The sequence below is a fragment of the Anolis sagrei genome, chromosome 1 (assembly GCF_037176765.1).
Source record: "Anolis sagrei isolate rAnoSag1 chromosome 1, rAnoSag1.mat, whole genome shotgun sequence".
Lineage (NCBI taxonomy): Eukaryota > Metazoa > Chordata > Lepidosauria > Squamata > Dactyloidae > Anolis > Anolis sagrei.
Window position 1 is genome coordinate 318,040,501 of NC_090021.1, and position 11,538 is coordinate 318,052,038.

At 39.8% G+C, this 11,538-nt stretch overlaps 1 protein-coding gene across 4 annotated transcripts in view; it reads right to left on the minus strand.

Moving 5' to 3' along the window:
• The window catches only part of DICER1 (dicer 1, ribonuclease III), a 65,291-nt gene extending 64,188 nt beyond the window's left edge, over window positions 1–1,103 (minus strand). For 2 of the 4 annotated variants that reach the window (XM_060756042.2, XM_067462975.1), the window contains exon 1: window positions 767–1,103. The gene's annotated coding sequence lies outside the window, so the exon portion shown is untranslated. Of the gene's footprint in view, window positions 1–762 lie in introns of all 4 variants that reach the window. The other 2 variants (XM_067462977.1, XM_067462976.1) reach the window with 2 other exon arrangements.
• Window positions 1,104–11,538: the final 10,435 nt, after the last annotated feature.

Consider the following 11,538-nt stretch of genomic DNA (forward strand, 5'->3'; position numbering starts at 1 on the left):
TTGGGGTGAGAAGGGCGGAATATAAATGTTTTAAATAATAAAGAAATGCGATTTTCCTGCTTCTTGGCAGAACGGGGTTGGACTGGATGGCCCACAAGGTCTCTTCCAATTCAATGATTCCTAGAATTTGTAGCATAAAGTGCATAATTGCCTATGTTTGAACGGGCATTCGGTTAAACAGTGCAATGAATGTGATGATTACAGGAATGGAAATTTGACGAATTGGATCACGACTCTAGTTATGAGATGCATTGTGTTGTCTATTGTTGTGTCAATATTGTATATTATGCTTTTATGGTTTTAAACTGTATATTGTTGATTGATTCTTATTCTTGTTGTAAACCGCGTTGAGTCGCCTGTTGGGCTGAGAAACTGCGGTATACAAGTAAAGTAAATAAATAAATATAGTGTAACTTCTTTAATAAATGTTCCTTTCTTCCCCTCCAAGTGCCCCAACCAGGTGTGTTTGACCTCACACAGGAAAGTGTGGGAGTTGAAGTCCAAAACCCTTGGAGGGCCAAAGTTAGATTTTGTGTCCTAAGTCAGTAGAAGCAGCAAAGGCGGCGAAGGGGAGGAAAGGCCCCGACCGCGTTGCCTGGCCAGACAAAGGCCTCCTCCTCCTCCTTCTCTTCGGCCCATCCTTCCCACTCGAGGAGGGAGAGAAGGCAGGGAAGAAAGGGGCCGCCGGCTCCCGTAGCAGGTGCTAGGCCTCACGCGGCTCCTCCTGAGGAGGGCGGCGGCGCCTCCTTCCTTCCTTCCTACCTACCTGCCAGGTGGGTCCCGCTCCCGGCTACAGGCGTCGCCTCATTGTGCCGCCATTGCTGCTGCCGCCGCCGCTCCTCCTCTTCCTCCTCCTCCTCCCGCCGCCATTGCTCCTCCGCCTCCTCCTCCTCCTGGGCTCAACTGTCAGGTCCCTCCATTCACCTGAGGCCGGCGCAGACGAGCCTCTTCCCCTCCCGCGCAGGCGCAGCTCCGCCCTCGCCTCCCTCTCTCTTCGAGAATTCGAAGCCGCCGCTGCCTGGTGCTACACAGTTCTCTCCTCACTCTCTCCTCGCCTCACGTATTGCTTTCCTCCCTCCTCTCGGCGCACGCGCGTTGGCGTCGCCCCTGTTGGATGAAAGAGCGCACGCGATTGGGGGGGAAACGCTGGGTGAGAGGTTAAAGGTAGGGACGCGGACCAATAGGGTGGCGGGAGACGGCAAAGGCTTGGTGAGAACGCGGCCCGGAGGGGAGGGGCTGGAGGAGTGGGTCTCACGTGCCTCTTTCCGGGTTCTTTTTTTTACCCTGAATTTAAACTTTGTGGCGAAGTGGTTTTTTTTTTTTTAAAGGGGAAGGCCTACATTTTTAAACATTCATTTTTGATTCTGAAGTAAAGTGAAGAAAAACCTAGTGAGAACCAAAACAATACCCCCCCAAAAAGAGCATATTTTCCTAATATATTCACTGGAAGCTTTTAAACGGGCTGGATGGCCATCTGTCAGGGGTGATTTGAATGCAATATTACCCCCCAAAAGAGCATATTTTCCTAATATATTCACTGGAAGCTTTTAAACGGGCTGGATGGCCATCTGTCAGGGGTGATTTGAATGCAATATTACCCCCCAAAAGAGCATATTTTCCTAATATATTCACTGGAAGCTTTTAAACGGGCTGGATGGCCATCTGTCAGGGGTGATTTGAATGCAATATTACCCCCCAAAAGAGCATATTTTCCTAATATATTCACTGGAAGCTTTTAAACAGGGGCTGGATGGCCATCTGTCAGGGGTGATTTGAATGCAATATTCCTGCTTCTTGGCAGAATGGGGTTGGACTGGATGGCCCATGAGGTCTCTTCCAACTCTTTGATTCTATGATTCTATGATTTATCACATGTTTTGGTAATGTATAGAATTATTATACTAGCCACGCCCTGCCACGCGTTGCTGTGGCCCAGTCTGTGTATATGTGTTTTGTGTGTGTGTATGTGTGCATATAGTTGTGTATATGTGCTTTTGTGCTTGCGTTGTAATGTATTTTTTTTTATTTTGGCTTTTTAAAGTCTCTTCCACTGTGTTCTTCAGTGATTTTATGAGTGATGGTCACTCCTTGGCCTGATAGGTGTCTTGCGTCCAAATTTGGTGTCAATTCGCTCAGTGGTTTTTGAGTTCTGTTAATCCCACAAAAGAACATTACATTTTTATTTATATATATTATATATAATATAAAGTGTTTTAAGATGGATGGATGGCATCCTTGAAGTGACCAGACTGACCAGAAGGAGCTGGGGGTGGTGACGGCCGACAGGGAGCTCTGGCGTGGGCTGGTCCAGGAGGTCACGAAGAGTCGGAGACGACTGAACGAATGAACAACAACAAAGTGTTTTATAAGTTTTACATAAACAAGGGGTTTCATTGCATAAAAAAAATTGTTGCACTAAAGAGAAAAAATAGAAGATAATATCGAAAGCGTAGTTTTGTAATCTATAAAACTTGTATTTATTATATTTATATAATAATATAAATTATATGAATTACATAATATGATATATGTTATATTTATATAATATACATCATCTAATGTAAATTACACAATATAATGTATATTATATTTATATAATATACATTATAAATTATATACATAATATGTAGGCTACTCCATTTCTTCAGTGTTCCTCTGTTTTGTAATCTATAAAACTTATATTTATTATATTTATATAATAATCTATATATAAAAAAATGCTCTGTGCATAATGAGTACCTTAAAAACAAAAAAACCCAATGAACGAAATCACCCCAAATTTGGCAACAAAACGTCTCACAATACAAGGAGTGACCATCACTCAAAAAATTACGATTTTGTAATTTGGGAGTTGTAGTTATTGGGATTTATAGTTCACCTATAATCAAAGCATTCTGAACTCTGTCAACGAGGGAATTGAACCAAACTTGGCACACAGGACTCCCATAACCAACAGACAACACTAGAAGGGTTTGGTGGGCATTGACCTTGAGTTTGGGAGTTGTAATTCACCTACATCCAGAGAGCACTTTGGAGTCAAACAATGATGGATCTGGACCAAACGTGGCACAAGCACTCAATACACCTAAATATGAACACAGATGGAGTTTGGGGGAAATAGACCTTGACATTTGGGAGCTATAGTCACTGGGATTCACAGTTCACCTACAATCGAAGAGCATTCTGAACCCCATGAACGACAGAATCAGGCAAACTTCCCACACAGGACACCCACAACCAACAGAAAATACTTAAGGCCATCCAACTCCCTTCATCAGGGCAAGAAAACGTAATCAAAGTCCCTCTGTCAAAGAGCCATCCAGCCATAGATACAGATAGATAGATAGATAGATAGATAGATATGATTCACACACCAGAAGTTTATATGCTTTTGAAAGGATTCTTGATTTTTTTTAAAAAAAAAAACATAGTTAACCTCAAATCATTTGCTTACTGACTGGTGATATGCATCATTTTAATTGAGAAGGCTAGGGGAGAAGCATTTTATTTATGTGCACCTGGTGCTCAGGGATCTTGTCTCCCATGTTATATAAGAAGAAGCCCACCTTCATATATGCTACGGAAAGGCTGTTACAGGAGCAAATTATGTCATCCACAATATCAGAACTCCATTTACCTCCATATCTTACATTGTGCTATATATCCGGGCTTCTGGACCCTTCCGACCGAGAAATTTTTATGTGACTCCAAATATATAGATACATGAAGTAGATATAAAAATCAAACATTTATTTAAAATCAATCAACATTTGCAAGGCTTGATAAACAGGCCGATTTTCCTTTTGTGAAATACAGGTGAAGCATTTTCTGCAGAGTTCACTGTAAACCAGTGTTTCTTAACCTGGGGCTCAGGACCCCTGGGGGGGGGGGGTCGCGTGAGAATGTCAGAGGGGTATCCAAAGACCATTGGAGAAAACTGTATTTTGTGTTGGTGAGGGGGTTCAGTGTGGGAAGTTTGGCCCAATTCTATCATTGGTGGAGTTCAGAATGCACTTTGTAAGGGAACTATAAATCTCAGCAACTACTACTTCCAAATGACAGAATCAAGTCCCCCCAACCCCACCAGTATTAAGCTGTATTAAGGGGTCACGACATTAGGAAGGTTGTTGCTAACAGATTTGTGTGGCATTCAGAAACCTTTTATTGTTCATGATCCCAGCATTGTGCTAAGGGGACCCCATTTGGGGTCAGGACCCACAGTTTAAGAAACAATACTATATATCATTATTTAGCAGCAATGCTTTTCTGCCTTTTATATATATGACAAGCAACTATCCTCAGACAGCATTTCATACGTATTGCAATGTGAAAGACGTGAACTATATCAAGAGCCTCAACTGTTGTCTCCCTGGCTTAAATGACAATATATGTGCTTTATCACATTATTGTGGTTGTTAACTTTAACTTTGGATGCATCTGTACTCCAGAATTAATGAAACTTGGCACCACTTTAATTGGCAATTGCTCAATGCTATGGAATCCTGGAAGTTATAGATTTACAAGGTTTCTCTGCCAAAGATGTCAATGATTTGGGGCCCAATTTGGGGGTTTCCCATCAAGCAATAAGATTGCCATGTTTCTGTAACTCACAAAAGGTTTGCCAGAAAGGAATACTTTGAGAACTCTGAATTCAGCAGGACTCTGAAGGATAGTTGACAAGTCTACAGAAGGAATGCCTTGATTTGTGGGTGTGTTTTTCTGCTCCTGACAACTTGAAAAGAAAATTTGTGGGGGTTAGAAAGGAATTGACAGCTGCTTCCAACGACTTTATTATACTTTCTATTTTGCAGTCTCTTCTTTCATTTCACGAAATGACTGTCACCCCCTTTCTTCAGCTGTTCTGCTGCCTTTCAAATTCCAGGCTGGGGCATAAATGGCATGACTCTCCCTGAAAATGTTCTAGCTGTATTGTAATTAAACTACCAAAACACCATTACAGTTTCTTTTGATGCCATTGTCTAATATGTCTCTATTAAAAAGAGAAAAATACTCAACATTTTCACATCCAGCGCTTTAGTCGCAATTATGGACATAACAAGTTTGGTGAACGTACTGTGGTTATGACTGATTTAGCCCAATTATTCAGGGAAAGATTTACTATCTACCAATGCAAAAAACGAATAGATAAATTAGAATAAAATTATTGTTTCAGTGTATTTATGGACAGTTTCAAGGGATTCTGGAGGTCAATATAATTTATGAATGAAGATATGAGGAAAAGCTAAGTGTATGACATTTTCCTTGGCTTTCTTTTAGTGTAAAACTTTAGATAGGTGTTCTTTGATACATAGGAAAGAAAATGAAGGAGATTCACCAGTTCCTCCCTTTTTTGGATAAGCATTCTTAATAGGCCTACTATGATGATTTCCAATGTTTACTATTTTTCATGTATTTTAACACATAATACTATTTAGTAAAAGAGAGCTCGTAATGCCATCAACATTCTGTTTATAGAAAACCATAGGAAAAGCCTATTGCTAAATAACAGAGGGCTTGGCTTGTATTCAGAAAACTCCAGGTCCAGATCTTAGCATTAGTTTGGAACTCATGTCGTGTGCATAAAATGTGAAGAGCATAATTGTTTAGTATTGAAACAGTATAACACAAGTTCCATTCTCATGTAGGAGCTCTTCAAAACTAGGAAGCCTTGGGAGAGGAAAACGACTTGGGAGAAGGAGTAAGCTTGTAAAATGCAATGGTGTCACTAGGATTGGGTATCACGCAGTGCAGTAACTCATAATGTTACCCACATGGATCTCTTCTCATAACAGCCTATACACAATCCTTAGTAATATTTTTATAGTCAGTGGAATATGACAGATGACATGAAGAAGCAAAACTAAAATTGTACCTTTTAATCACAATATTGTATTTACAGCCTTAAATTTACATGCTCAACATATTGTTCAGGAGTTCCTGAAGTGACATTTGTGGTAAAAACAAACCAGATTATGAAGTGCCAAGAGGAGGCTCTGGGAACTATGCAGTGTATGAACGACTTTGGTGATCACCTAAAACCTACATGCGGGAAGGGAACATGACGGCAGACTCACTTGACTGGACACAGTGCCAGGGATATTTTTTTATTAAAAATAATAAATTCCTGCTGAAATACTGCAAATACTGTTGAAGTACTGCACAAACATTTATCAATAGTAATTTTTGTGTCACCCCCTCTGAGGCGTTCTCCACCTCCTAGGTGATGCCACGATAAGTGCACAAAGGTGGAATTGGAGCTTGACATACCATCCCATCCCCAAAGAGAATTCTCATATTGCCGGTTATACATTTTCTTGTTCACAACTGCTATAAAAATGATACTTCTGCTCATTTCCTCATCTCTGGATTTATTGGTTGAAATTAGAGAGATAGGTGTGGAACAGAAGATGGGCGATTTTGAAAATTTGATAGATGAAGCAGAGTCATTCAGGGCTTGGAAAAGTTCTGGAAACTTTTTTGAAGCACTACACCCAGAATCCCCATCCACCATAGTCCTTGTGCACAGAACAGTAACCCATGTCAAATTACAGCTGCCCATTACCCCAAAATGTAGTAAAGTACTGAAAATGTTGGCCACAATATACTTCAGCCTTCCCCAATCTGGCATCTTGCAGATATTTTGGGCAAGTTTTCATTTTCTTTGTCCATGATTTTTGTGAAGATACAAAATTCTTCCTTTTCTGCTTTTTGCTTGTTGGTTTTGAATGGACTTCTGAATTTGTGGCTCATAGGTGCCCACAATTCATCCACTCCATTCAAAATGAGAGGAACAGTTCTAACAGAGGGCTATATCAAGAGATCTCTGAAAGACGGAAATGTCATAGATCATTAAGGGAGACAGAATGTATTGTACCTTTATGATAGACTGGTTTGACAGAGGCAGGAAAGAAATGCCAGCCAACATTTATGTGGAAATCAGTAAAGGGACTACTATGTGAGTAGACGATTAGACTTTTCCTGGGCAATCAACCCAGCACCTGGAAAAAATACTCTTTAGGGTTATAGAGGAGTAGTTGTATTTACCTTCTGGAGCAAAAACAACAGAGTTTTGTTCTACCGCTAAAGATTAACCATTTTGACAGTCTAAGATTTAGCTAACATATCCACCATCAACCTGAGCCTTGGACAGTCTACACAAAAGTTTTACTTTTTAGACCCTTCCATTCAACTACATAATGGACAAATATGGACCATTTTATACTAAATAATCATGGACCTATTTGTACATAATTCCAACTTCCACCACAGAATGTATTACTAAAGCCAAGCCCTATAATACAAAATCAAGTACAGTAGAGTCTCGCTTATCCAACCTTCACTCATCCAACGTTCTGTATTATCCAACACAGTCTGCCTCCCACCCAGATCTATAGTTGTTTCAATACATTGCAATATTTTGGTATTAAATTCATAAATACAGAACGTCTCCATGTATTGAACTGCTTTTTCTGTCGATTTGTTGTAAAACATAATGTTTTGGTGCTTAGTTTGTAAAATAATAACATAATTTGATGTTTAATAGGATTTTCCTTAATCCCTCCTTATTATCCAACATTTTCACTTATCCACCATTCTTCCGGCCTGATTATGTTGGATAAGCGAGACTCCTATGTTCAAACTCATCAGAACAAGACAATCAATTTTAGGGTTTAAACTGGCCACTTTCCTGATTACAGTTCTCATCTCATTAAAGTGAAATAACAGATCGAAAGGACTGCACTGATGTCCAGCAATCTTTTGTAGTGGAAAAACTCCAGGAAAAGTAATAAGAGACTATCACTTTTCACCTTTATTTTCTGGTAAACCAGTCAAACTTATAGTCACCAATGTACATAGCCCACTATGACAGCATATATCACTTTGAAAGATGAGGACTGTTTACCATATGAAAGTGAGGTTCTGTGTTTGGATATAGAAGCAACAACAGGCACAGGTTATGAATGGGAAAAAAAGAAGCTTAGATGTATTATACAGCAAGCAGGTTACATATCAAGCAAAGCAACACCACACTTAGCTGCTGGGAGCCCTGGAGAGCATCTGGATGTGCCCCTTCTGATGTAGCCACTGGATACATAACATCTTGGCGGCAGGTTCGTGTTGAAGTTGCTGTGGCTACATCAGAAGGGCCCATCTTGCTGCTCTCCAGGGCTCCCAGTAGCTGATTATGGGTGTTATTTTTGCTTGATATGTACTCTACTTGCTGATGAATAAATCTAAAAAAATAATCCATGATTTGTTTCTGTTGTTGCTTTTGAATCTAAAAAACAATCTCCCCTGCATTTGGCAAGGCAAGGAGGTATATGAACCCCTAATGTTGTAGGTTATATTATTATTCACAATGTAAGGACTTCAGATAATCTATAATTGCTTCATCTTCTAGAGATACACATGCTATTATTTGCTAGCAATGTCCTACATTTTTCTACATTGGACAAAAGGATCAGCCAAGATTAGAGACAGATAGATAGAGGATACCAGAAATGACACTTTCAAGACAGATTCAAATGAAAAACAGAACAAGAATTCATCAAAAGTTTCAACTCTATTAAGAGGTTTCATATCTTAATGCATATGTGAACTTGAACTGATCCATGAAGATTTGTCTATATTATTAACCAACTTTCATTTGCTTGTTTTATGGCTATTTAAATAATTTTCTTTGATTCCATTCACTTTTGCTTTTCCCTCCCTTCTGATTCTCTTTGTTTTATTCCCCCACGTCTTGAGTTCACTTCAAGGTTAATCTCTACTTGGACTGGACAAAGACTTTTCTTCACCATACATCTGTTAATCTTCTTATCTGTGTTGGCTGTCTTCATGACCCTTCAAGCATATCGGTGATAAGATATCCTTTGCTGATATCTTTTGCAGTTCCCTCCCCCATTACACCTCCAGTATATGAATAACTAGCAATTGGAGTTATGCACCATTAGTCTAATGAAACGGAACTTCAATAGGCTTGCCAGAGTGATAACTGGAGATGGCTATTGTACCTTTTATGGTGTGTAATAGGGGACATTTCAAGAGATGTTGTTTGTTTTTAGCACCCAAAAAACAAGGAAACCTGCTGACATCTCTTCTGCACAACCATTAAATGTACAAGAGCCCTCCTGAGTTTTAGTCAGGAATCCCTAGGTCACTTAGATGAGGCATGTTTGTGGAAAAACTGAAAGAAGAGTGGCTCAGTTACAACACATTGTTATATAGGGATTGTGTGAGAGCTTGGGATGTTAATTTTTGGACTACATTTCCCAGAAATCCCTCAATTCTGGAGCTCTGTAGTCCAAAAATAACTTTCCCAAGCTCTAAATAAACAGTTTAGTGCAGAACTTAGATCGTTTGTCCAGCTGCATTGGAGCAGAACAGAACAATACTCGCAAACTTGAACATCCTTCTCTTCCCTTTTGCAACAGACAGAAAGAGCAGGAATGACAAGGATGCCCTTAGCAAGTACTTACATTATTTCATTTGTTTTTAAATAAGAGACTGTGAGTCTCTTAACCTGGCTTCTGATTTGTTGTACATGGAATATGGAATGGCTAAACGATGCAAAGGACAAGGAGATGAACTGGATGATATTAATTATTATAGTTTTAATTGATTTTTTATGGAACTGATTTTATATGGATTTTATTATGTGCTTTTAACTGTTTAATCGATGTATTATGTAGTGGCATTTAATTGTTACCAGTTTGTATGCCGCCCTGAGTTGCCTTCCAGCTGAGAAGGGCGGGGTAGAAATGCGGTAAATAAATAATAAATAAATAAATTGTAAGATCCCCACAAACCTATACCTCATGTTGCATTTTGTGTGTAAAATATAAAGGATGCAAAATTTACCTGATGCAAAAACAGACAAAATGAAACCTCCATTGTATAGAGATGAACAGAGGCTTCCCCAGAATTTCAGTATATAGTTCAGTATATTCTTGGTATAATCTGTAACCTAAGGATGGTTATGACTTGAGCCAAGCATGAATTGGGGAGGGGGAGGGGTTGATATTGAGCAGAGGTTCCCACAAGATAAAAAATTATCTACATACAGTATATGATTTTATAAACTCTCCTGTTACAATAGCTACTAAAGGAGTTATTCAGGATACATCTCTGATAGAGGATCTGCTGCCTCAAACTGAGATAAGTTTAGATATCTACTAATGCACCTACTGTTATTATTATTGTTGTTAATACATGATGCTTTCTGAAAAAAATAAGACCGGTATCTGCCCATATGGGAGCATCCTAACAGGGCAAAAAAGTGATGTTGATGTGGAGTTGGGTACCAGGAGCTGGATGGAGGCTAGACTACGCACTTACTTTGCATGCCCCAATCTGTTCTTTGGAGCACAAAAATGGAGCACTGACTATACAGCATTATAGTGACATTAGATTGGGGAGGAGAGAAGAAAGAATTGCTGCCATTCCCCCATGACCGTTTTTTGATCACCTCAGCTCTCTGGATATCATCACTTCAGGTGCTAAGCACTGCCCACCTGCATTTATGTGCCTAGTGGACACCACAAATGGCAGACAGAGAGCAAGGTAGATGCCATCCTCTTTCCCTGGGCTGCCAGAGCCTGAGAAAAACAAGATGGCAATTTAACCAACCACAACTGCTTCCCAAATAAGAATGGGCAGAGTTGATTACTCATGCCCAAAAACATGGGGTACTCTGGAGGTATCCCTAACTTCTGTTAACATGGTTCAAGACAGCATTAAGCAGTTTTGGCCCATGTTATACCGAATCAGCTCTGGGAATCAAGCAACCATCACAGAGTTGATTCTGCCCCTACCCGTTTGGCTTAAAGTGCCAGTGAAGATGCAATGAAGGTGTTCCAAACTTACCTTCAGCATACAGATGACGATATGCGGAGCAGTGACTGACTCAGTTTGTCAGAGACAGAAAATTCATCATCCTATTAACAATGCATGACCATCATTTGAAAACTGACAATTTTAAGGAGGGTTTTTGTTTCCTCTCCAAAATGAATTACTCACTTTTTCTAAGATATGGCTGTGATTCATACATGTGCAGCTGCCAAGCAAGGTCTTTCTGCATAGTTTCACCGGATGGCATGCAGTAGAATATGTGTAGAGCCAGCTATAATATTCGTCAGTGGGTGACAGCTGCTCAGGAAGCTCATTTTGGGTGTCATGAAAAGGCAGCAAATTCTTAATAATTAAAAATGTATTTTTACCATTTGGGATGTTTGGAGGTTCTTATGCCAAAATATATCAATTCAATTTGCATCCTGATTTGGCACAAGGCAATTTGCTACCTATCTTATGAAACAACATTCTTGCGAGGTATAGCCTGAAGGGCACTTCTACCACTTGGGGGACAGGCTGAGAAAGGATTTGCATTTGCTTTCATTGTGTGGATCATAATAAATTGTGGCAGGTTCTTGATGGTATGGGGATAGCAAGTCACCTGAGAAATCTGTATAACGACCAAGTAGCAACAGTAAGAACAGACCACGGAACAACAGACTGGTTCAAGATTGGGAAAGGCATACA